The sequence below is a fragment of the Pelobates fuscus genome, chromosome 5 (genome assembly GCF_036172605.1).
Source record: "Pelobates fuscus isolate aPelFus1 chromosome 5, aPelFus1.pri, whole genome shotgun sequence".
Lineage (NCBI taxonomy): Eukaryota > Metazoa > Chordata > Amphibia > Anura > Pelobatidae > Pelobates > Pelobates fuscus.
The window spans coordinates 170304307-170331580 of NC_086321.1; positions in this window are offsets into that span (position 1 = coordinate 170304307).

Sequence of the window (27274 nt, forward strand, 5' to 3'; positions counted from 1 at the left end):
TTGCAAAAATCCTATTAAACCTGATTGGTATTTAATCAAGGCTCAACTATGCCACCAATTAAAAATGGAAAAAGGTATTCCAACTACCTCTAATATAAAAACTCGCCAATTTGGCTTATGGGATAAATGGTTAAAAAAAAAAAAAACTAGAAGCATTGTAAACTATCACCTTTTACAGGGAAGTGTTCCTGTGCGTTTGAGGGCCCACAATATTTCCTTCCTTTTCCCCAGAGATTGAGAATTTTTATCGTTGTATTTTTATTTATTTATTTTTTAAATGTGATATGTATGTTTTATATTGTGAAAACTATAATAAAGATGAATAAAAAAAAAAAAACAGGACAATAAATACCAGTATGACACAGAACCAGGGGATGGATACTGCCCTTTAGCACCATAGCTACTAGAAGGGACTTTTTATATAGTATATAACTACAAGGGACTGTAGTGGCTGCAGTGGCTTGAGTGGCCCTTTAACCCCTTAAGGACCAAACTTCTGGAATAAAAGGGAATCATGACATGTCACACATGTCATGTGTCCTTAAGGGGTTAAAATAACATATCCATATGTGTGTGTATCAGAGAGTAAGAAACCTAATCAAATGTCAACACTTTTCCTTTAAAAGTATACATTTATCGAGGCAGAACAGGTGCTATCATGAAAATATCCATAATGATTGCTCCTTATATATTATTTTGATATACATGTATTTATTATTATTTAGAGGCAAGCATACTTTTAAACCAGGCAAGAGAAGAATAGAAATGTAAAAGTGGTTATTATGAAATTTTCAAGGACTACATTTGTCTGTTGTAGAACTGCAATAATGTCTATCACTCTCCACTTTCAGTTTTCAGGGGGAAAACACATAATACGAGATAACAAAAGTCTGAAAATTTTATGGCATTTTCTCTGGTCAGACCTTCATTGCTAGTGAATGAAGTTTATGATTTATATTTTATACCCTACTCTGCTTCCACCGGCTGGCCTGCAATCTGTCTCACTCTATTCTCGGTTCCTTCCATGAATCAAATGTAACATTGTACTGATCTCAAATCGGCATTTAACCCTTGAACTTTTGCAGACGGGAGATCTTTATTCTGCTTGCAGGTAGTGACTAGCATTCAAAAAACCCAAACTGTGCTACTTCATTCCCATACCAAGACAGCACAATACATTAAACTATACAAAAAAAAAAAAAAGATGGAGACAACAATGTCACTGGTGAAAATCAGCTTAAAATTCCCACATCCCTGACCAGCAATAAATAACTATATAAAATTCTTAGGCCAAACATGTAGGTTGCATCTGAGATTCTCAAGAGAGTAAGTGCCCAGTGAGCCATAATAAAGAAAAGATAACTGGCACTGATCATCATCATTTGCCTATCTAAAAATGACACTAAAAAGAAATACTCTTCTGTTCTCAGTATATACTTAACATTTTTTAAATATATTTTTTTTTAAACATTTTTTAGATTTGTAATTTATTTTTATTTATTTTCTTATACATTTTTTCATATAGTTTTTTTTATAAAGTTAATTTATATGTTACTATTTTTTTCAACAATTTCTACATTTTATTTATTTTTAATCCAGTCATTATGTAGCACCCTGTCTTTTTGAAAGATAGTGTGGTTTTCCATTACCCCTTTAAAACACATCCTTATGGGTTTCTCTACACATTATATACCTTGGATCAACTATATATTCATTCCCTTGAATTTTTATATTGATATATTCTACAATGGCTTTAGGTTAACTGTATAGATACAGTGCATTCAAGGTTGGAACGCAGACCCTTCACTTGCATATAGTATGGGACTCGGCTGAGAGATGGATTTGTGTTCTACGATGCATGCAGTGGAACAAGGCCAATTAACAGTGGATGGCGGGGTTGAACAATCAATGGAACACTTAAAAGTGAAGTCCATGACTCCTTCTCTAAAATTTAGTTTGCCAGCCTTTTGCCTCAGGATTATGAGCCCTGCAAAAAGACATGCTAAAACGTCTATTTGGGCTTATTGGTTTTTAAAACACTTTGTCTGCCCCTTTAAATCCATGGGAAAATGTTCCTCTTCCCCTCCCCCTTTTTCTTGTCCTATTGTTCTCCAGCAGGGTGTTGTCCCAGGGACACTGACAGACCAGTTGAAACGGGCTGCTTTGTCCCTCCTCAATCTCCCATCAGCCCTTGCTATTGTGTAACCCCATGGCGAACCAACTGTATTTGTGAGATCTGAACGCTTTTCGGACAGATTGAGCACTCAGATCCAAGCTATCTGGGGATATGTTGGACATATAGGTTAAACATTGTATTATAAGAGTTATGTATTCTTATGTGGTTTTTGTAACAGTTTTTGACTTGGAGATATTTCCTGTACCTAGAGATAATTAAGTTACCACATCCACTTAAAGGGACACTATAGTCACAACACAACTTTAGTTTAATGAAGCAGTTTTGGTGTATAGATCATGTCCCTGCAGTCTCACTGTTCAATACTCTGCCATTTAGGAGTTAAATCACTTTGTTTATGAATCCTAGTCACACCTCCTTGCATGTAACTTGCACAGCCTTCCTAAACACTTCCTGTAAAGTTTATCCTTCCTTTATTGCAAGTTCTGTTTAATTTAGTTTTTCGTATCCGCTACTATGTTAATAGCATGCTAGACCCTGCAAGAGACTCATGTATGTTATTAAAGTTCAATTTACAGGGAAAGAGATACAATTGTTTAAGGTAAATTACATCTGATTGAAAGTGAAACCAATTTTTTCATGCAGGCTGTGTCAATCAGAGCCAGGGGAGGTGTGACAAGGGCTGCATAAACAGAAACAAAGTGATTTAACTTCTAAATAGCAGCGAATTGAGCAGTGAAACCTGAGAAGCATGATCTATACACTAAAACTGTTTCATTAAGCTAAAGTTGTTTAGGTGACTATAGTGTTCCTTTAAGCCAATTATCTCCAGGATAGAGGAGAAGATAGACCGGCCGCACAGTCTAAATCTGTGGAATTATTTTGGGCATGAAAGCCATGCTTGTGGTTGGTTAAATATGACTTCCAGGAATTTCCTGAACCCCTGCTCTGATCTGGGTGATTTTTGGATATGTTGTTCACCAAGATCAGATTTATGGGGATATGTGGTGTTTTGGGGTGTTTTCTGTGTTTTGTGAAATAATTGTGTTTTCTGCCTGTGGGTAATTGAGTTAGCCCCACAGGCAGAGGGGAGGGTTTGTGTACATTATCTGGGAGTGTCTATCTGTACAAACCTGTTTTGATTGGCTTTGTAACTTTGTGTCCTGTGTTCCACAAGGTCTACGTGGGTGGTAACCTTGTGGGAAAAACCTGTATATAAGAGACAATAAACCCTCAGACTGCCGAGTTCCTGTTTTACCCTCAACATAGAGCCTCGTCTCATGTGTGGGGGGAAAAGGCTGCATCTACACTGGGGATTGCTATACGCTGTATACTCCCCTGGCTATAATCACTAAGCTCTTTTAAGAGCTTGTTCCTGCTTCGTTCTCTGAAGGAAGAGATGTTCACCCACTGCAGCCTGTCATAGGTCCAGGGTGGGTAGGAGACGGCGAGACCCCAACCAAGCTGTGGTGGTTCGTGGGGTCTGCAGTGCTTATGGTGTCGAGTGGAGTGCTTGGAACCCTCGGGAAGCACTGGGAGCATCCATCAACGGAGGTACCCAGTCGGGGTGCCAGGTGATCCGTTACAGTGACCAAAACAAACATAGTGTCATTTGAATCATGCACCTGCCACTTTAATATTATCCACTGTGCCTTCTCCCACATTTACTAGTTGGTGTTTCCCATCACATTCATTAATCATCCATCATTTCAAACTCATTCCAAGTCCAGTTGGGCTAATTTCATGGATGATAACATAGAATACATAGATGAACCTAAACTGTTTTGGGAGACATCCAAGGTGGTTATGTTGAAACAAATACTACAAATACAGTCCTGGCAAAGAAAAAATGGTGGAGGGACTTCATAACAATACAACAAGATCTTAAACTATACCATACACGATATTCAGCAAGTCCTTCTATCGAAGACAAACAAACCTATCAAGATGCTAAACACACTCTGAACACTTTTATAGAGGGTTATGCACAAAAAAATTAGATTTCCAAACGCAGCAGTTTTACCAAAGGCAAAAAGAGAAGCCCTGCGCTTAGTCCCATTACTGCTGGGCCAGCAGCAACGACTACAATACACATCAGCCCCAATATATAGTAAAAACCACAGAAAAGAAAATGTTACTTGCGCTTTCTCCTTAATCCCTATGTATATTTAGACAAATGGAGGTCATTTAGTTGCTCCAATGGCCATTGGAGGGAATGCCCGCCTGCCAACGTCAAGGCATACCCCCCTAAGCGGGTCCTAACACTGACCCTTCACCTTGCTTCCTTGAGCTTCTGGCAAAGATAAGGGATTAAGGAGAAAGCGCAAGTAACATTTTCTTTTCTGTGGTTTTTACTATATATTGGGGCTGATGTGTATTGTAGTCGTTGCTGCTGGCCCAGCAGTAATGGGACTAAGCGCAGGACTTCTCTTTTTGTATTTGTATTTACTTTGTATCACACAGCCTGGTTACAATGCTGCTGCCCATCCCATGTGTTCCCTATTAAGGGTTAATAAGTATAGGGGTGTATATAAGAAATACCCCTTTCTGTCTCATTAGAGATATCTTTGCCAGAAGCTCAAGGAAGCAAGGTGAAGGGTCAGTGTTAGGACCCGCTTAGGGGGGTCTGCCTTGACGTTGGCAGGCGGGCATTCCCTCCAATGGCCATTGGAGCAACTAAATGACCTCCATTTGTCTAAATATACATAGGGATTAAGGAGAAAGCGCAAGTAACATTTTCTTTTCTGAGTTTTACCAAAGGGGTGGAAGGTCTGGGAAACCACTGACCTGCATGGCCAATCCTAGAAACAAATTAAAACCCATAACTGCGATTGTTTTCCCTTTGCATCGTAGACTTTGTCTCATGAAATAATTTATATTTTCTAAGCTTATTTTCAACAACTTACTATGGCCCGACAGACATCCATGATCAGGACAAGGCCTTTCTCAATAGTCTACAATTATCTCACATGGATGATGACTCTAGGGAGCTCCTTAATGAACCCATTACTGAAAAAAAAAAAACATATAGCCATTGCATCCCCTTAAATGTGGAAAAGCACCAAGCCCAGATGGCTCTTCTGCCAAATATTATAAACTCCAGAAACAGCTGATCAGACCAACCCTCAAGACCCTTTTCATTTAGATTTATTTAGAAGGTCTCTTGATAGACACTCTTAATCAGGCACATATAGTCCTTCTTTCAAAACGAGGCAGAGACACAGAGGCCCTGACATCATATCATCTGATATTTCTACTTGCCAATGACTTTAAACTCCACACTGAAATCATTGCACTGAGAGTGCAGACGCTCCTTCCCCAGATGCTCACTGCACATCAGATGTGCTTTGTGTTTAGACATGAAGCAGTTACTGGATCCTGAGGGCCCTGACGGCGGTGGTGGGTTGGTTCTTGATATAGAAAAACCTTTTGATAGTTTCATTTGGCAACACCTAATCCGAGTACTGAAACTATGCTATTTTGAGCAATTACAACATGATTCAACTGCTTGTATTACCACAAATGGCCTTGACTTCACAAACTATTCCCTGGAGCAAGGGATAATACAGCGATGCACCTTATCACCCTCACTATTTAACTTAGCTATAGATCTATTATTATGAGCCATAGATTCTTTACAGGGGTTTAGAGGCATCCTAGCTGGCAACACCACCTTGAGAGTGTTAGCATCTGCTGATGACCTCCTAATATAAACAACAGTGCCAGCCCTGTCCCTAACACCCCTCCTTACTGTATTTAAGACTTTCCATGACATAATGGGACTCAAATCTAGTGCAATCCACCTGGGAAAGAAGTCTCCCCTGGCGTTGCCCGGTGTACTCCCTTTGTCATGGCAGCTCTTAAATACCTAGGAATTAAAATCTCCAAAAAGCATCTCACTTCTTTACAAAATTGAATACCCCCTATCCTCACATCTATTTTTTAAGAACTGTAACAAATATAAATACATATTTCTCTCTCAGACATAGGATGGGCTAATCTATACACATTGATGAGCTTCCCAAACCTGCTACACTCTAACAGGTACGCTCACTCCTCCCTTCCAAAAAAGACAGCTGCCATGAAAGTTAGAAATTATCTTTGGAAAAGATCAAGGGCTTGACTTAGTTTGACTAAAGTAAAGCAAGCTAGGGCCAATAGGGGACTGAACTTCCCAACACTAATTAATATAGCTTGGGGGCCCAACTCCGACATGCACTGGATTGGATCCAAACACAGCAAACATTTTCAGATCTTTCCTTGAAGTTTTTTTTGGTTCTGTTAGACTTGCTGCCTGAACTCCTCCATAGACCACATAACCTTCTCTCGGATGTATTCTCTGGTAGTCGCCCCTATTAGGGAATTCCAGATTGGGAGCCAATCTTCTATACTCTCTCCACATGCCCCTAACTCGAAACCCCGACTTTCAGGACAGAACTAATCACCAACCCTTCACAGCATGGCCAACATACACTGCACAACATTATTTTGCAAACTTTTACAGCCACAAATTTTGCAGAGGTGGCGCCCAAGGGGAGCCTGGTGCAGATGTCAGACAATGGAGATAGGAGCCGTAGGAGAAGTGTCAAGAGAGTGTGAGTGGCATGACAGAGTCACAGGAGCAGCCCTCAAGGAACAGCCTCAAGGATGCCATGGGCGCCCTAGCAGAGGTAAGGGCCGGCCGGACCAGTTACGCCTGTGGAACCAGAAATTTACTGCAGTTCACATTTTACTTTGCTTTTAGGCTTTATTATTTTGTTAAAAAGAAGAAAAAACTCTCAGTAATATATTTTACCTTTTTGTTAAATATTCACATATGGATCCTATACCCAGTAATAGTATTTAACTATGGACCCTGTATACAGTGAATATAAAATACTACATAGTGTGTACTGTTGTGACAAACATACAATGTAATGAGAAGAAAAAGCCCATTAACAATTTCCAGAGCCAAGTAAGTTAGGCTCTGGACTATAGAGGCATTTCATCCACTATTGGAATAACAGGATCTGGTTGCTCCTCCTAGATGTTCTCAGGTTTGGAGTCTTTATCAGGAACTCAGGAGCCAGATGTAGTTAGTTAAAACAGGAATTTATTAAAGTACATAAAATAACAAAATATAATATACTAGCTAGCACAATGCGTTTCAACCTTCTTTGGTCTTCCTCAGGTGCAATATGTCTTACCTCTAGCCAGCACACCTATATATATACCCCCTACAGGTATGGAAAACAGGTGTGGGTACTGTTTCGGTAATTTGATGCCCAAATATGGCCATTGCCAGAAGTAACCCGCCACCACTAAGATGGTGGTAATTCCAGTTTTCGCATTCGTCTAAATTCAATATGAATGACAAACTTCCTATCCATGATTTTACATGTTGAACATGAAGTCTTATTTAAACATAGAAACATAGAATGTGACGGCAGATAAAAACCATTCGGCCTATCTAGTCTGCCCAATTTTCTAAAATACTTTTTTAATAATTAGTCTCTTATATCTAAGATAGCCTTATGCCTATCCCAAGCATGCTTAAACTCCTTTACTGTGTTAACCTCTACCACTTCAGCTGGAAGGATATTCCATGCATCCACTACCCTCTCAGAAAAGTAATACCTCCTGATATTATTTTTAAACCTTTGCCCCTCTAATTTAAGACTATGTCCTCTTGTTGTGGTAGTTTTTCTTCTTTTAAATATGACGCACTTCCGCTCCATTCCGTAACGGTCATTCTTTCTTCTCCTCCGATTAAACAGATGAACTCTTCCCACCTTCAGACATTAGTAGTAATGCTCTCAATAAAAAGGTCCCGATATCGTTCAGAGAGGGGCACCTTATGTTTGACGATATGATCTTCAATGTGTATCCCTAAATCTCCATTTTGGATGAGGGCAGACAGTCCAAGTGTATATAGAATAGAAGATGGAAAATAAAATGCATGTTACAGATTCCATATCCATAAAACAACATTTCTAATACCTATAAGAAAGGATGTAAAAATATTTTATTCTAATACAGTTTTAAAATGAAAACATATATTAAAATACATATATTTAGAAAAATGTAATAACTAAATATATATATCCGTAATCACAAACAAGGGGCTAGGATTAAATAAGTGGATTTGAGGTCATAAAATCAAATTGATTTCAAAATCAATTTTAAGTCCTCTTGGTGTTAAAGTATGCATTTAAAAGATCCACTTTGTTTCATGTAGGCTTATTTTTTTTAAATCTAAATCTCCTCCTCTCCAGTGTATAGTGACTTTTTCCAATAGCGAAGAATTCTAATTTTTGGGGGGGTCAGAATTATGTTTTTCTAAAAAATGTTTGGACAAACTATAGTTGGCAAAGCCCTTCTTGATGTTTCTGATGTGTTTGCTTATTCTTATATTTAGGGCTTTGGTGGTTTTGCCTACATACGTAAGTCCACAATTGCATAACAGTAGTTAGAACGGAAGCCAACGCAACGCCATCTTGAAAATCCAGAATTATCATAAAGACAGAAATAAGACGTCATGTTCAACATGTAACATCATGGATAGGAAGTTTGTCATTCATATTGAATTTAGACGAATGCCGAAACCGGAAGTACCACCATCTTAGTAGTGGCGGGTTACTTCCGGCCATGGCCATATTTGGGCATCAAGTTACCAAAACAGTAGCCACACCTGTTTTCCATACCTGCATGGGGGATATGTGCTGTCTAGAGGCAAGACCTATTGCACTTGAGGAAGACCAAAGAAGGTTGAAACGCTTTGTGCTAGCTATTTTATTTTGTTATTTTATGTACTTTAATACATTTCTGTTTTAACTAACTACATCTGGCTCCTGAGTTCCTGATAAAGACTCCAAACCTGAGAACATCTAGGAGGAGCAACCAGATCCTGTTATCCCAATCGAAATGCCTCTATAGTCCAGAGCCTAACTTACTTGGCTCTGGAAATTGTGAGTGTGCTTTTTCTTCTCATTACATTGTATGTTTGTCACACCAGTACACACTATGTTGTATTTTATATTCACTGTTACTGCGAATAGGATCCATATGTGAAGTTTTAACAAAAAGGTAAAATATATTACTGAAAGTTTTGCACTATAATTTGATTTCTATACACAGTGTATAAAGTGGCTATACACTGAGGTGATTTTTAGCTGCACCGGTTCTAGTATTTTTTTGATGTTCAGCGCCCTTTTTTTCCCTTCTATTGTTTACTTTTGCTTTTATTATTTTGTTACCTTGTTACATAACCAGACAGGTTCTGGCTTACGGTTTAATAACTTGCCTCTAGTTCTGGTCTGATCGACAATCGCAAGCCCAAGAATTGAGATATGCCCATTACACAGGAGGTCATGGCTCCTCCAAACTTTTCTAGCTGCAATGCAATTGCTTCCTTGAGGGAGGAGTGGGCAAAGTGATGGGACGGGGAGTTAACTGTATCAAGTGGTGGTTCATTGTTCAAGGATTAGAATTCCTTTTCCTGCTGTTATTGAAAATGTTATATTCAAAATGTTTGGAATGTTGAATAATAAATCATTTTGGCACACTATCTTCCCTAACCTTTCTAACTGACTACTACTTTTTTTTTTTTTTTTTTTTTTATCAGAGGATCTGAAAATATCTGACATTCCTAATAACTTGCATTTTCCAAAATAACTCAAATGAAATCCTTAAAGAGCTACCAAAACTGTTACTATTAAAAATTGCTGTAGAACTCCTTCATTTTTCTATGTTGAAGAGACATATCACAGACATTCCTAATAGATATTCTGACTAAAGTATTGCACTTTTGTTTCTGTTTTGCCATTTCATTTATTTATTTTTTTCATTATCGACTATCTGGTTTTGGGTGGAATAGATGTTTAGGAGCTTATTTTTTGCATGGGCTGAAATTAAGAATTCAACGACTTCTGAGTCAACGCTGGTATTGGGAGAATTTTGGTCACAGTCAAGTCTCGGTCACATTCTAGTTGGCTGAGTGACCACTAGCAGATGTGGTACCAACACCAGGTGCACCTTTTCAATTATCATTAATTAGCTGTCTACCTCTGGCAAAATGTGAGAATGGAAAGGACTATGCTAACAATCAAATCAGTCTATTTAAAAAAACTGAGATCTCATTTTACTATTACATTGATCAGCCACAACAATAAAACCACTGATAGGCGAAGTGAATAAAATTGATCATATTGTTACAAATAAAATAGTTCACAACACGTTTCACACTTGAGAAAGCCCTGCATGGTGAAACACGTTGTGGACTATTTTATTTGTATTAAATAAAGTAATATCTGTTACTATACTTCTGTTTAGTGTGCCATATATTTCCTTTATAGTTTTCATCTTCATTTATTTATGTTGTTATGCTTAGCCTGGTACTACAGAATGTGCCTTGGAATTCTGGCTGTGTGCTGTCATCTTGTAAATGGGCCATACAAAAGTATCCAAGGTGGGGATTGTACCACCCGAGCCTGTAACCCACAGCAGTGTGTCTGCTCATTTGAATGTGAGTTATATCATATATACTACCCTTACTAAACTGAGAGTTTACACTATTGTTTGTTTCTTACTTTTTTCTTTTAGGTTGGATGATCCCTAACTTGCCATGAAGCCCACCAGAATTACATTACCGCATATTTGACTTTCAAAATTCTGTTGCTGTTTACCACTACCCTACCCGTGGTACCCTTTTCTGTCATCAAAATATACTTTCTCTTTGTATTTTTTTTTTATACATTATGTTTTTATGCGGTTTTATTTTATGCTCTAACCACTATTGATTCACATCTCATACTAAATTCTTAGTAACTCTATATTTTGTAATGTTTTTTCTATCTTTCCTCTAGATCAGGTGGATGGCTAGGTGCATGTGCCTTATTTACCTGTGGAAAAGAGATGGCAGCAGAATGCACTATGTGAAGAAAGCAGGCCGACAGAGGCAGTATTGTGCTCTGGGGAAGGTTCTGCTGGAAAACATTAGATTGTGGCATTCATGTGAATGTCACTTTGACACGTACCACCTATCTAGAAATTGTTGCAGACCATGTACACCCCTTCATGGCAATGGTCTTCTCTGATGGCAGTTATTATTATTATGTTATTATTATATAGCGCCAACAAATTCCGCAGCGCTTTACAGTGGGTGGACGAGCAAACATGTAGTTGTAACCAGACGAGTTGGACACACAGGAACAGAGGAGTTGAGGGCCCTGCTCAATGAGCTTACATGCTAGAGGGAGTGGGGTAAAGTGACAGAAAAGGTAAGGGTAGTATTAGACTAATGACAGTTGCAAGAGAGGAATCAGTCGGGAGCTATTAACAGTGGAGACTGAGGGAGCATCTAATGGAGGAGGGAAGTGAGTTCCACAGGAACGGTGCAGCCCTCCAGAAGTCTTGAAGGCGAGCATCAGAGGTGGGAGTACGGACAGAAGATAGATGTAAGTCTTCAGCAGAGTGTAAGGGCCTAGACGGGACATACTTGTTGGGGCAACTGTAACCTCGCCACTTGTACTTGCCAGCCTCCTGCCCACAGACTATGGTCCCTGCAGGAAAACCTGTAAAAGTCTACCTAACTTGACCGACTGTTAGCACTGGTTTCCCTGGAACTGTTTTGGGCATAGGACCATGTGCACAGTCGGTCAAAACTATGACTTCCATGAAATTCCTGAACCCCTGAACTGATCTGGGAGATTTTTGGATATGTTGTTCACCCGGATCAGGGCTATCGGGGGTTTTATGTGTTTTAATGTACTTTTTGGGGTTTCATAAAATTGTATGTTTTTCTATGCTTGGAGATAATTGGGTTAGATTAGTACAGTTCCTGATTCAATAATCTCCCAAGCACAGTAGAGGGATTCTATTATTTGTGTATGGGAGTGTCTCACTGTATGACTCTGTTTTTATTGGTGTATTCACTTTGTGTCCCTGTGGCCAACAAGGTCCACCTGGGTGTCACCCTTGTTGGGAAATTTGCATAAAAGGCCAGTGTGCCTCCATTAAAATTCTGTTCCTGCTTACCCTCAACATAGAGTCTCATCTCATGTGTAGGGGAAGCGGCTGTATTCTGGGGATTGCTATATCACTATACTACCCAGGAATTATAATCACTAGCTCTTATAAGAGCTGTTCCTGCTACGCTCTCGCGGAGTAGGAGAGGTCTGCCCACTGGAAGCTGGATCCTGGTCTTGGGTCCAGGGTGGATAAAGGATGGCAAGACCCCTGTGCAGCTGCATCGCTGAAAGTGGGGTCTGCAGTGCTTATGGTGTCTAGTGGAGTGCTGGAATTCCTCGGTGAGCACTAGGAGCATCGATTAGCGGAGGCACTCGGTCGGAGTGCCAGGGGGTCCGTCGCATTTGGTGGCAGTGGCGGGATGGTGTCCTAGTGCGAGGAGAAGTATCCTGGAGACACCAGTAACGTGTTGATCATAGTGAGGGCAACGCTAGCATTCGTGCAGCGTCTCTGGAAGCATAGGTGCCCATTGACTTGGAGCAGGCAAGTATGGCATACTCTAACTATTGCGAAGATTTGCTGGCTGAGGTGAGGCAGCAAGTGGCCTGGTATGGTCCTGATGTGTCCATGGATACCTGAAAGTGGGGTCTGCAGTGCTTATGGTGTCTAGTGGAGTGCTGGAATTCCTCGGTGAGCACTAGGAGCATCGATTAGCGGAGGCACTCGGTCGGAGTGCCAGGGGGTCCGTCGCATTTGGTGGCAGTGGCGGGATGGTGTCCTAGTGCGAGGAGAAGTATCCTGGAGACACCAGTAACGTGTTGATCATAGTGAGGGCAACGCTAGCATTCGTGCAGCGTCTCTGGAAGCATAGGTGCCCATTGACTTGGAGCAGGCAAGTATGGCATACTCTAACTATTGCGAAGATTTGCTGGCTGAGGTGAGGCAGCAAGTGGCCTGGTATGGTCCTGATGTGTCCATGGATACCTTCCAGGCCATCTGGAACCAGGTAACCGCCGAAAGACAAGCGAAGAGGGACCAAGTGTCAGGATCGGGACAGGGATCCAACACGCAGAGTACAAACAGTAGCCAGATACGTATACCGGACCTTAGAATGGCCGGACTAACGTAAGTAGTACAGTATAGAATGGTCATAGACAAGCCGAGGTCGAGGTTAACAGAAGACAGGTAAGCGAGAGACAAGCTGAATCAAGGGTAAGAGAGATAAGCTGAGTAAGGTAAACAAGCCGGGTCAAAACCAAAAGGGATAATAGAATACACAAGCACTGAGTGACTAGAACAAGCTAGAACCACGACAGGGCAATGAGCTAATGAAAGAAGCTCTGTTAAATACCCTGTTCAGAGCAGTAACCACGCCTCCGAGGCGTCCTGATTGGTCCTGCAGCAATTGAGTGACAGGTCGTTCCGGAGGAGTGTCCTGATGACAACTTCCTGCCTAGATGCTGTAAAAGGCAGTCACTCCCTCGCGGCCGGCCTTGCATGACCGGATAGACCGTGGGGAAGGGAGCCATCAGGCCGTCTGGATGGAGGAACAGCTAAGTCTCTACCTCTTTCGGAGGTAGAGACCACAGGTACCCTGACAGTACCCCCCCTCTCAGATACGCCCACCGGGCGGAATACACCAGGGCGAGAAGGGAATCTAGAGTGAAACGCCCTGCGGAGACGGGGAGCATGCACCTCCTCCTGAGGTACCCAACTTCTCTCCTCAGGACCATAACCCTTCCAATCGACCAGATATTGCAGTTTCCCCCGGGAGATTCGAGAATCAACGATGGAATTGACCTCATACTCCTCCTGACCCTCCACCTGAACTGAGCGGGGAGGGGCGATCGTGGAGAAGAACCTGTTACATATTAATGGTTTTAGCAAGGAAACATGAAATGAATTAGGAATGCGTAAGGCATTAGGCAACGCTAAACGATACGCAACTGGGTTAATTTGAGACAGTACCCTGTAAGGTCCAATATATCGAGGAGCAAACTTCATAGACGGCACTTTTAACCGAATGTTTCTAGTACTTAACCATACTCTATCGCCTGGAACAAACACCGGTGCTGCCCTTCTACGTTTGTCAGCGTGTCTTTTAACCAGCGTAGAATTGTGCAGAAGGATTTGTCGAGTTTGATCCCACAACTTTCTTAAATTGGCAACATGAACATCCACCGACGGTATCCCTTGAGAAGAAGACTCCGAAGGAAGGATGGAAGGATGAAAGCCATAATTCAAGAAAAAAGGGCTAGAATGCGTAGAATCACAAATGAGATTGTTATGTGCAAACTCCGCCCAAGGAATCAAACCGACCCAATCGTCCTGGTGTTCTGAAACGAAACAACGTAAATATTGTTCAACTTTTTGGTTAGTGCGTTCAGCAGCTCCATTGGACTGAGGATGATAGGCAGAGGAGAAATTCAATTTGATGCCTAGTTGGGAGCAGAATGATCTCCAAAAACGGGAAACAAATTGGGAGCCTCTGTCAGAGACAATTTGGGAAGGTATCCCATGCAAACGGAAAATCTCCCTGGCGAATATCTCCGCTAATTCGGGCGAAGATGGGAGTTTAGGTAAGGGAATGAAGTGAGCCATTTTAGTAAATCTGTCTACCACAGTGAGGATGACAGTCTGCTTTTTAGAAATAGGCAAATCAACAATGAAGTCCATTGCCAGGCAGGACCAAGGCTTTTCAGGAACCTCTAAAGGGTGCAGAAATCCGCATGGAAGCGAATGGGGTAGCTTGGTCTTGGTACAAACTTCACATGCCCCGATGAATTCTTTAATATCCTTGCGTAAGTCAGGCCACCAAAAATCTTTAGAGACCAGCGCATAAGTCTTGCGGATGCCAGGATGCCCAGCCACCTTGCTGTTATGGAGACAGCGTAGCACCTCCAGTTGGAGAGCGGCAGGAACGAAGTGTCGATCCCCAGGAGTCTGTTTGGGTGCCAAATGCTGAAACTTCATGATCTCAGAAAGCAATGGAGAGTGAATCCTGAGATTCGTGTTCGCGATGATATTCCCCTTAGGAACTATGGAGGACAGAAGTGGTTCAGTTATAGTGGATGGTTCATATTGACGAGACAAAGCATCGGCTTTAGAGTTCTTAGAACCAGGTCTATACGTAAGAACATAATTAAAGTGAGTGAGGAACAAAGCCCAGCGAGCCTGCCTGGCGGACAAGCGCTTAGCCTCCCCAATATAAGACAAGTTCTTATGATCCGTTAGAATAGTAACAGGGTGTAGTGTCCCTTCCAGTAAATGTCTCCACTCCTTTAAAGCCTTAATGACCGCTAACAGTTCCCTCTCCCCGATGTCATATCTGCTCTCAGGCCCAGAAATTTTTTTAGAGAAGAAACCACAAGGGTGTAACGGTTTATCCACCCCTAACCTTTGAGACAGAACAGCCCCAACTCCTGTCTCAGAAGCATCGACCTCGAGCAAGAAAGGCAGGGTCGTATCAGGATGAACTAGAATGGGAGCTGAGGCAAAAAGTTCCTTGAGAGTCTTAAAAGCAACAAGAGCTTCCTCAGACCAGAACTTAGTATCAGCCCCTTGTTTGGTCATATTGGTAATAGGCGCAATGATAGAGGAGTAACCCTTAATGAAGCGCCTATAGTAGTTGGAAAAACCAATAAACCTTTGGATAGCCTTGAGTCCTTTGGGCAAAGGCCAGTCTAAAATAGATTGGAGTTTACCAGGATCCATTTTAAAACCTTCCCCAGAAATCACGTACCCAAGAAAGTCTACCTGAGACTGATCAAAACTGCACTTCTCCAATTTGCAGTATAGACCATGTTGCAGAAGTTTGTGTAACACCTCTCTGACCTGTCTATGGTGAGTCTCAATCTCCTTAGAGTGTATTAGTATGTCGTCCAGGTAAACAATAACACAATCATGCTGAAACTCCCTAAGTACCTCATTAATCAAATCTTGAAATACTGCAGAAGCATTGCATAGTCCAAATGGCATAACAGTGTATTCGTAATGGCCATACCGGGTATTGAATGCCGTCATCCACTCGTGACCTTGCTGGATTCTCACCAAATTGTAAGCCCCTCTGAGATCTAACTTGGTGAAGATTTTGGAGCCCTTAAGACGATCAAATAACTCGGTAATCAGTGGGATAGGATAGGCATTTCTGACAGTTATTTTATTCAAGCCTCGGTAATCGATACACGGTCTCAGCGTGCCATCCTTCTTCTTAATGAAAAAGAACCCCGCCCCGGCCGGAGAAGAAGACCTCCTGATGAATCCCTTTTCTAAATTCTCCTGAATATACTCCTCTAGAACCGAGTTTTCCTGAACAGACAAAGGATATACATGGCCCCTCGGAGGCATAGTCCCGGGTAGAAGCTTAATTTTACAGTCAAATGACCTGTGTGGCGGCAAAGAATCGGCATTCTTCTTGTCAAACACTGCCCTTAAGTCTAGGTAAAGGTCTGGTATTTGTCTTTCTGTGGCCTGAGTAGGGTTCTCCTGTATGTTAATATTAGCTAATGGAGAAACCTTGCACAAACACCGATCCTGGCAGCCCTGGACCCACGAGAGTATCTCCCCTAACTGCCAATCGATAATAGGGTTATGTTCTTTCAACCATGGGTACCCCAGAACTATGGGAACGGAAGGAGACGAAATGAGCAGAAGAGATAAATTCTCCACGTGTAGGATACCAACATTTTAATCAAAGGGTATGGTCTCACGAAAGATAACAGGGTCTAGTAGTGGTCTACCATCTATGGCCTCAACGGCCAAGGGTGTCTCCCTTAGCTGGGATGGGAAATTGTTTTTACTAGCAAAGGCTTGGTCGATAAAATTCTCAGCAGCACCGGAATCTATCAAAGCCATAGCCCTTACTACTTCCCTCCCGCAAGTTAAGGAAACTGGTAGCAGAAGCCTGTGATCTTTATAATTAGGAGTAGAGGACAAAATAGAAACACCCAAGGCCTGTCCTCTAGAGAGACTTAGGTGCGAGCGTTTCCCGGGCGGTTAGAACAGTTCGAGAGTAAATGACCCTTAGCTCCACAATACATACACAAACCCTCTCTTCTCCTGTACTGTTTTTCCTCCTCAGAGAGGCGGGTATACCCTATCTGCATAGGTTCAGGAAGCAAAGATACCGTGGAGTCAGGACTTGGAAAAGCGGGGGCTAACCTAAAAGAAGGTCTCCGGTTCCTCTCTCGAGTGTTCTGTCTCTCTCTTAAACGTTCATCTATACGAGAGATGAACGAAATTAAATCCTCTAAATTCTCAGGGAGTTCTCTGGTAGCAACCTCATCAAGGATTACTTCAGATAAGCCATTCAAAAATACATCCATATACGCCTGCTCATTCCACTTGACTTCTGACGCCAGAGACCTGAACTCTAGTGCATAATCCACCAGTGTTTGGTTCTCCTGTCTCAGACGCAACAGTAATCTGGCTGCATTAACCTTTCTACCTGGAGGGTCAAATGTTCTTCTAAAAGCAGCTACAAAGGCGTTATAGTTATAAACTAATGGGTTATCGTTCTCCCATAATGGGTTGGCCCATCTCAGAGCTTTCTCAATAAGTAGGGTGATAATAAATCCTACCTTTGCCCTATCTGTAGGATAAGAGCGAGGTTGCAATTCAAAGTGGATACTAATTTGGTTTAAGAAACCACGACACTTCTCAGGAGACCCACCATAGCGTACTGGGGGGGTAATGCGAGAAGAAGCACCCACTGTGGCTACCTCTAGACCTGAACCGACAGGAGAAACAGGGGTATTACGTATCTCCTCTGGTGGGTTATTGGCACGAGATAATAGAGCCTGTAGCGCAAGCGCCATCTGATCCATTCTGTGATCCATGGCTTCAAACCTAGGATCAGGAGAAGCCAGCTGACTGTTTGTACTTGCAGGATCCATTGGCCCTGTCGTAATGTCAGGATCGGGACAGGGATCCAACACGCAGAGTACAAACAGTAGCCAGATACGTATACCGGACCTTAGAATGGCCGGACTAATGTAAGTAGTACAGTATAGAATGGTCAAAGACAAGCCGAGGTCGAGGTTAACAGAAGACAGGTAAGCGAGAGACAAGCCGAATCAAGGGTAACAGAGATAAGCTGAGTAAGGTAAACAAGCCGGGTCAAAACCAAAAGGGATAATAGAATACACAAGCACTGAGTGACTAGAACAAGCTAGAACCACGACAGGGCAATGAGCTAATGAAAGAAGCTCTGTTAAATACCCTGTTCAGAGCAGTAACCACGCCTCCGAGGCGTCCTGATTGGTCCTGCAGCAATTGAGTGACAGGTCGTTCCGGAGGAGTGTCCTGATGACAACTTCCTGCCTAGATGCTGTAAAAGGCAGTCACTCCCTCGCGGCCGGCCTTGCATGACCGGATAGACCGTGGGGAAGGGAGCCATCAGGCCGTCTGGATGGAGGAACAGCTAAGTCTCTACCTCTTTCGGAGGTAGAGACCACAGGTACCCTGACACCAAGAGAATCTGCTGGCTAAAGCGAGGAAAACACATTCAGAGGTCCTGTCCATGCTTCCAACACATAAGAGCTGTTTTGGCAGCACTAGCCTACATGACATAAGGCAGGTGATTTTAATGTTGTGGCTGAAAAGTGCATATATAATCATCATATGCATCACTGTCCTTTATCAGGCTTCATACTAGAAAGGAGTGACTGATGAATATTCTTTAAAAATCTCAGTGATATTAATGAAGTGGGCTATTACCTGAGAAATCCACCTGGTGAAGACTAAACAATGCCCTTGCAATGATCTACAGGTAAACAGAGCCAAACAATAAATTGGAAGAAGTGCATGTGCATTATGAGTATTACAAATGTCTTGTAATAACATAGATAATGTTATTGTAAATATGTATGTTACTGTAATGATAGTCTAATTTAACAATCTCTGTCTACATATCTTTTATCTTATTGGTATATTTTATTTGTCCACGTTTCCCCAAAAATGAATGACTCCATCCTATAATACATATCATGGCAGAGGCAGAGCCCCTTTAAAAAAAGATGCATTTAAAATATCTGCTTTATTTATGATTAATAAATAGAATATCTGTTTTGCATGAAGCCTGTTTAATTTATGCGTTAAACTCTATTCTATTCCCCTATTCTCACTCTTTAATCAACCGATTAAGGATCATATCACACACATATCTCAGTTCACATTCTGATTTAATTAATTCTTTTGTTCAGTAATGCAAATATTGAAAGGAAGATCTAATAGCCTGGTTATTTAAGATTTAACCACTTTTTCATTCAACGTTAAAGGCGTTTCGCTAGTCAGCTCATCAGAGGGCGTCAGGGGCTTGTGGGGCATGCTGAGTCCACACTACTGATTGCACTGTTATTCTTATTTTAGAAATCGACCATCTTACATTTACTATTGGTCTTTTTCCTCTTTTTTCTTTTTTGTGGCATCTTTCTGGCGATCTATTTAGTGTTTTGGCAGGATTGGGTGGGAAATATACTGCAGGGTCATTTAAGGGTAAGGGGTGCCCTCAAAGGCACGGTAGGGACAGTTATTTCCCCCCCCCCCTTTTTTCCCTTCCTGGTATCCCTCCCTAATAGTTCCACATCACATGAGACTTCAGGAATTCTTATCTTGCGTTGCATATATATATATATATATATATATATATATATATATATATATATATATAATAGCAATTTGAAGTTGAGAGTGTGGTTGCTACTTTTTAAGGCTACATTCTATACCATATAACTATTTAGATATTTAGTTGCCACTAGTTATAAAAATCACTGCAGACTACCTAGATTCATTTATTATTATTACTTGGTAACAGTGAACACTTTGTTACTTTACAGTTCATTGTTTGACTATCCAGTGATTCTTTCACTGCTTCTTCTAGGTTTTATATATATATATATATATATATATATATATATATATATATATATATATATATATATATATATATATATATATATATATATATGTCTAGATTGTGAACCAGCCTCTGTCTATTTTTTTTATTTTATTTTTTGTTTGTGTGTCCATAGTACTATGATTTTTGTGTTGTAATAGGTTCTTCCACGATTTGGGAGATATTTTAAGGATTTATTATTAAAAGTTATATTTTATTTACTTTCCCTTTAAGTTTAGTATTCCATTGTATATATTTACAGTGCATCCCTCAATAGACATGATTGGTTCAATTAATTCAAGGGCATATTTGGATTTATATGGATTTATGCATTTTGAAGACCTGTAAAAACTATATATAAAAAAAATAAATAAAAAAAATAAAAAGAATGAGAAAACGTAAAGCAGTAGTTCCTTTAACTGTATATTTTGTAATTAAAAAAAACACTACCTACAAGTGACACCTGTGCTACTTTTGAAAAACACTTATATTAAAAATTAATTTGCTAAACCTTATAACCAGGAGCATCTCCATCAACACCTATACTACGGTTGTCATAATGTCCCCATGTGTTAGTACACGTGAGCTTTTCATGCTATCTGGATATAAATTTATAGATACAAATAACATCAACTAATAATCATTGCAATATATGTGTTACTATGCTTAGTATTTACATTTTTGAGAAATTTCTGTTAACGAAAGATAAGTTACAGATGGTTACAACTAGCAAACTCTACCCCTACCTAATTTATTATATCTCACTAATTATCACAAGTGATACGAGAAAACATATCTAACTAACACTGGTGATCATGGGTGCTTATTGACTATACTTCGAATTGACATGGAAATTTAAAATTGTAATTTAAAGTAGCCAAGAGAGAAGAATAACTCACCTGAAGATTATTTGAAATCTGGTTATTTTGACATAAAACTTGCAAATCCACACATGCCCAAATTGGTAGATAAACCCCTTAATCTATATATGTTGCAGGGAAACTATTACCACATTGGAAATAAGCTAATTTCTGCTGAAAACACAAAATATAATTAACCATTTAATCTATCAACTAAGAAATGCCCACTTTATGTAGTGGATGATTTTGATGCAGTTTTTCTTGAATTACGGTACTTAATAAGATCCTAGTAAGATTTATTTAAGATTTTTAATTATATATGACATATTTTGATATAAATTTCATATATCAAAATTTTGCAAAAGTTATTTTCCTGGAAAAGTAAAACCCAATAATAAACCATACTTACAGGTATACATAACAATTGAAAAAAGTATGGTATTTGGTCTATGTTATTAGGAGAACAGCAGGCATTTTTATATTGATTCTTTATAATTGCAAAGCTGTCAAATGAAGTGTTCGATTTTACAACACTTATACATATTTAATCGTAAAAAGTTTTTATTTTAAGTATTATTGGAAATGTTAATGCTTGAGTCAGAGTATTAATAAAATACCTGAATTTACCATGAAAAAAAAGGTATTTTATAGTCTGGCTTTTAGGGCTCAATTCTAATGGCAATAGAACCAGTGAATCTGCTTCATGCTGGTTTTCCACTATCACAATACTGTGTGTTGTAAAGTAGATTTCAAAATGTTTGACATCTGCCTTGTTTGCTATAAACAAAGAAAATGGACACCTCAAATAATGAAACACCACAGGACTTCTAATATTTTGCGCTAAAAAAAGGAGGGACCATATGTTAATTTATATGAAGGTTAGCGTGATGCTCATATACACATTGAGAGGTAGTGATGTCGCGAACATAAAATTTTCGGTTCGCGAACGGCGAACGCGAACTTCCGCAAACGTTCGCAAACTGGCGAACCGGGCGAACCACCATAGACTTCAATGGGCAGGCTTTCTGGCCACAATAGTGATGGAAAAGTTGTTTCAAGGGGACTAACACCTGGACGGTGGCATGCCGGAAGGGGATCCATGGCAAAACTCCCATGGAAAATTACACAGTTGATGCAGAGTCTGGTTTTAATCCATAAAGGGCATATTTACCTAACATTCCTAAATCACAATGGATATGGATTGACACCTGACATATGACATATTGATACCTTGACATATGGATTGACACCTGTCCTCAGAGACCCTGATACACACTGACACAGAGCAGAATAGGGACTGTTCCCCCTACATAGGGTCACTTGGCAGATATGTATTGACACCTAATCTAAGGATCCCTGATACACACTGACACAGAGCAGAATAGGGACTGTTCCCCCTACATAGGGTCACTTGGCAGATATGGATTGACACCTGTCCTCAGGGACCCTGATACACACTGACACAGAGCAGAATGAGGACTGTTCCCCCTACATAGGGTCACTTGACAGATATGGATTGACACCTGTCCTCAGGGACCCTGATACACACTGACAGAACAGAATAGTGACTATTCCTCCTACATAGGGTCACCATTTTTAGCCCAAGGCAGCTCATCTCATCAGGCCTTTTTTAGTCGAATGTATCGCCCATTGTCAGTCCCTTCGGGATCCATCCCTCATTCATCTTAATAAAGGTGAGGTAATCTAGACTTTGACCTAGGCGACTTCTCTTCTCAGTGACAATACCTCCTGCTGCACTGAAGGTCCTTTCTGACAGGACACTTGAAGTGGGGCAGGCCAGAAGTTCTATCGCAAATTGGGATAGCTCAGGCCACAGGTCAAGCCTGCACACCCAGTAGTCAAGGGGTTCATCGCTCCTCAGAGTGTCGATATCTACAGTTAAGGTGAGGTAGTCTGCTACCTGTCGGTCAAGTCGTTCTGAGGGTGGATCCTGAAGGGCTGTGGCGATGCGTAGGACTTAAAAAGCTCTGCATGTCCTCCATCAACAACACGTCTTTAAAGCGTCCTGTCCTTGCCGGCGTGGTCGTGGGAGGAGGAGGATGACTTCCAACTCTCCCCCTGTTAGATTCCCGTTGTGCTGTGACATCACCCTTATACGCTGTGTAAAGCATACTTTTTCATTTATTTTGCAAATGCTGCATCCTTTCCGACTTGTTGTAATTTGGTAACATTTCAGCCACTTTCTGCTTATACCGGGGGTCTAGTAGCGTGGACACCCAGTACAGGTCGTTCTCCTTCAGCCTTTTTATACGAGGGTCCCTCAACAGGCACGACAGCATGAACGACCCCATTTGCACAAGGTTGGATGCCGAGCGACTCATTTCCCGTTCCTCCTCCTCAGTGATCTCAATGAAGGTATGTTCTTCCCCCCAGCCACGTACAACACCACGGGTACCAGATAGGTGACAATGAGCACCCTGGGATGCCTGTTGTGGTTGGTCTTCCTCCTCCTCAAAGCCACATTCCTCCTCTGACTCCTCTTCCTCACAATCCTCTTCCAGCGTTGCCACAGGTCCAGCAAGCGATGCTGATAAGGCTGTTTCTGGTGGTGATGGTGACCACAACTTTTCCTCTTCACGCTGATCTACAGCCTGATCCAGCACTCTTCGCAGGGCACGCTCCAGGAAGAAAAAAAATTGTATGATGTCGCTGATGATGCCTTTGGTGCGACTGACTAGGTTTGTCACCTCCTCAAAAGGACGCATGAGCCTACAGGCATTGCGCATGAGCGTCCAGTAACATGGCAAAAAAATTCCCAGCTCCGCAGAGGCTGTCCTAGCACCCCGGTCAAACAAATACTCGTTAATGGCTTTTTCTTGTTGGAGCAGGCGGTCGAACATTAGGAGTGTTGAATTCCAACATGTCGGGCTGTCGCAAATCAAGCGCCTCACTGGCATGTTGTTTCACCGCTGGATATCAGAAAAGTGTGCCATGGCCATGTAGGGACGCCTGAAATGGCCACACACCTTCCTGACCTGCTTAAGGACGTCCTGTAAGCCTGTGTACTTATGCACAAAGGGTGGTACGATCAGATTACACACATGTGCCATGCACGGCACATGTGTCAACTTGCCCGAATGCAATGCCGCCAACAAATTTGTTCCGTTGTCACAAACCACTTTGCCGATCTCCAGTTGGTGCGGAGTCAGCCACTGATCCACCTGTGCGTTCAGGGCGGACAGGAGTTCATTCCATGCTTGGCAGCCATCAGCAGGTTTACCCAATGCACAGTGTAGGTGATATATCTGCCCTTACCATGCTTTGCAGACCAGGTATCAGTGGTCAGATGGACCCTTGCCCCAACACTGTGTGCCAGACATGCCATTACTTCCTTTTGCACAATCGAGTACAGGTTGGGGATTGCCTTTTGTGCAAAGAAATTTTGTCCGGGTACGTTCCACTGCGGTGTCCCAACAGCTACAAATTTTTTGAACGCCTCAGACTCCACCAGCTTATATGGTAAAAGCTGGTGGGCTAAGAGTTGAATCAAGCCAGCTGTCAGACGCCGGGCAAGGGGGTGACTTTGTGACATTGGCTTCTTACGTTCAAACATGTCCTTGACAGACACCTGACTGTGGGCAGATGAGCAGGAACTGCTCAAGGCGAGAGACGGAGGGACGGATGGTTGAGAGGGGGCAAGGAGGACAGCAGTGGTTAACGTGGCTGAAGATGCTGGACCAGTAGGAGGATGGCGGCTTTGAGTTTGTGTGCTGCTTGTACTCATGTGTTGATCCCATAGGCGTTTGTGATGTGCGATCATGTGCCTTCGCAAAGCAGTTGTACCTAGGTGGGTGTTGGACTTCCCACGACTCAGTTTCTTTTGGCACAGGTTGCAAATGGCATCGCTGTTGTCAGAGGCAGACACACAAAAAATAATGCCACACTGCTGAGCTCTGCAATGACGGCATTCTGGTGGGGGCAACAGCATGCGTTGATTGGCGTGCTGTCTGGCTGACCCCGGGTGCCGATGCATGCTGTCTGACTGTGCCACTAGCTCCTTGTGATGACCTCCCCCTGCTTCCAACTCATCTCCTCCTCCTCCTCTCTGTCTCCCCATCCGAACTTTCCCCTTGTTCTTCTTCTCTTCGAGCGGGCACCCACCTGACATCCACGGATGCATCGTCATCATCAACCGCTTCACTTGTATCTGACAACTCAGCAAAGGAAGCAGCAGGAGGTACAACATCATCATCATCACACCGTACGTCCATGTGTGTAATGCTGCCTGACTGAGACATATCCCTGTTATCTACATCCTCTGGCAATAATGGTTGTGCATCACTCATTTCTTCCAACTGATGTGTAAATAACTCCTCTGACAGATCAAGTGAAGCGGCTGTGGTGCTAGTGTTGGTGGTGGTGGAAGGCGGGCGAGTGGTAACTTGAGAGGTGCCCAAAGCTAAGCTGGAGGAGGATGGTACGTCAAGGTTCCGAGCGGAAGCTGTAGGAGATTGGGTGTCCCGTGTTAGCCAGTCAACTATATCCTCAGAACTTTTCAAGTTCAGGGTACGTGGCCTCTGAAAACTGGGCATTATTCTAGGGCCAAAGGGAATCACAGCACCACGACCACGACGGTCCCTGCGGGATGGCCTGCCTCTGTCTGTCATTTTTTTTTCGATTAGTGGTACTATGCGTGCAAGCTATTGTGACAACAGATATGAGTGGCACTGTGCAGTGGCAGAAGTTGGCAGAGTAGACGCTGTAGGCCTGGCACACACGCTTGCAGACAACTAACTGCTATTCAGTCTATTACAGTCAATTTTTTTTTTTTTTTAAATGTACACTACTGTTACACCAGATATGAGTTGCACTGGTGTGACACTGTGCCCTGGCAGGCCCTGAAACGCACACGCATGAAGGAAACTGACTGCTATTATATTACAGTCAAAAAAGTTTGTTTTTTTTTTAAATGCAAGCTATTGTGACACCAGTGAGTGAGTGGTGGCACTGGGCAAGTGGGCACAGTATATGCTGTGAGCCTGACACACAGGCTGGCAGGCAGGAAACTTCAATTACATTACACAGGGAAAAAAAAAAAAGCAGCCTGATGTTCTAGCCCTAAAAAGGGCTTTTTGGGGTTCTGTCCTTACAGCAGAGATCAGATGAGTCCTTCAGGACTGTAGTGGACACTGAATACACTAGCCTAGCTATCAATTTCCCTATCAAATCATCAGCAGCTACACTGTCCCTCCTCTCACTAAGAATGCAGCTTCACAATGAATGTAAAATGGATGCTGTCCAGGAGGTGGGAGCGTCTGGGAGGGAGGGTCTGCAGCTGATTGACTACAATGTGTCTGCTGACTGTGAAATACAGGGTCAAAGTTTACTCAATGATGACGAATAGGGGGCGGACCGAACAGCGCATATGTTCGCTGTCAGTGGCGAACGCGAACTAGCGATGTTCGCCAGGAACTATTCACCAGCGAACAGTTCGGGACATCACTAGTCCCAATATTATATGTATCACTCATAACGTTCATACAATTTATTTACACCCAAACTGCATATTTCGTTTTAAAGGCAAAGCATGCAATATAACATAACGTGATAACATCAGCAGTTCAGAGAGCAGATCATTAATTCCTGTGAAAAACACACCCACACCCAAGCACAGGTAATTTGCTTGATGTCCTTTATAAAGACAACTACAAATGAGCTAACACTAACTTTTTCTTAATTTAAAAATCAATAAAAACTTTGGGCAATGTTACTTCCCTTTCACATATGTCAGGTACCGATTACATTTCATAAAACACAAGTCATGTATTTAAAATTACTGGCACGTTTGCTACTCTTCCATAGTTAGCATAAAGATTACAGCAATTTAAAGATAATAAGATAATTTCTGAATGCATTTCTCATTTAAAAGAACTCAGTTACAAAGATTTAACCTGTTAAATGTCTGTCATTAGTTTAATATGCACTATTAATGAGCTGCCAACGGAATTTTAATAATAAAATATATATATATATATATCACATCTGGCTGTATTACACCAGTGCACTGTTTTAACAGCACAGTAAATTTGTTTCTAACACAATGCAAGAGGTGTGAGAGTAAAAATCCATTTAAAAGATCTGTGTAGGAGCTTCATTTAAGGCGGGTGTTAATGAAAGCCTGGAAACCTTTCTTGACAGTATTAAATGTGTCATGTGCAAGAAAATGAGTTTAGCACTTCGAAAATGCTAAAATCCACAAAAAGCTGGAGCTGTAGGTGCTAATGGATGAGATTTTGCTTAATATACAGTAAAAAAAAAAAGCTTAACTATTTTGGCTCAATAATTGCAAATGTTATGCTTTATTATTGGACGCATGTAACCTATGTAATATTTCTTATTCTATACTGTTCAAGGTATAACAAATGACATAAGAAGCATATAATATGTAGGTGCAGTGAACTATTAGTATTATAAGTATTA